The sequence below is a fragment of the Priapulus caudatus genome, unplaced genomic scaffold, assembly GCF_000485595.1.
Source record: "Priapulus caudatus unplaced genomic scaffold, Priapulus_caudatus-5.0.1 Scaffold1710, whole genome shotgun sequence".
Taxonomy (NCBI): Eukaryota; Metazoa; Priapulida; class Priapulimorpha; order Priapulimorphida; family Priapulidae; genus Priapulus; species Priapulus caudatus.
Window position 1 is genome coordinate 51,725 of NW_014578771.1, and position 764 is coordinate 52,488.

The 764-nt window shown below is 42.4% G+C and overlaps 1 long non-coding RNA gene across 1 annotated transcript in view; it reads right to left on the reverse strand.

The window, feature by feature from the left end:
• LOC106817393 overlaps positions 1 to 123 on the reverse strand; it is a 3,137-nt gene extending 3,014 nt beyond the window's left edge. The window contains exon 1 of the long non-coding RNA XR_001395047.1: positions 51 to 123. This is a non-coding gene — a long non-coding RNA (uncharacterized LOC106817393). The remainder of the gene's footprint in view (positions 1 to 50) is intronic.
• Positions 124 to 764: the final 641 nt, after the last annotated feature.

Here is a 764-nt window from a genome sequence, read left to right on the forward strand (position 1 = left end):
GATACAAGATCTACCATCCGTTGTTTAGTATATTAGAAGTAAATACTCACGGCTTAGATGTCAGGTTTATCTTCGGCTTGTGGTCGTGTCGGTTGAGGTCGTGTGTAGGCGCACTATCCGTTGGTGACAGTTTTGCGTATTATATAGCGTGTCACTGCTCAGTCTACCGCAACGAGTGACACGAGTTTCTATCGCAGAAAACCCACTTCATGAGCAAACTATGATAAAATAAGGTTACTAGGGGTTCGGAAACTCGAAAGTTGACATTTTTGTCTGTCATATCGTGTGCCCCTTTGTTCTACACACTATGAATGTAGAACACAGTTGTTCATTAGTGCAATGAACGCGATACATGACACTAGTGACGTTTTGTTACGCTGCACACGAGTGTGGTTGTGGTAAACCCATGCAGCATTCAGCGACTTTGTCGGGGAACGGAGCAACATGCGTATATAGAGTCTCTATTGGCATATAGGTGTTGTTATCAGGAGTGAATAAAAAGGAAGTTTGTGTTTATTCACTCCTGTTGTCATGTATTTGAATCATAAGAACTCAACATTACGCTTTATATTCAAGAGCACGTACGCGTTCGTGTGCTCGTGTTATCTTCCAGCTTCAGTGCAATTAAATATTACCCAGCCTCATGGTGCGCCCATGTAGGTTTCAATCGTTAGAGCGATGCAGCAAGAATATAGTATGCCCCATGTGCTGTAGCCTGGAATAATAGCTAGTAATGTGTGTGTGTGTGTATGTATGTATGTATG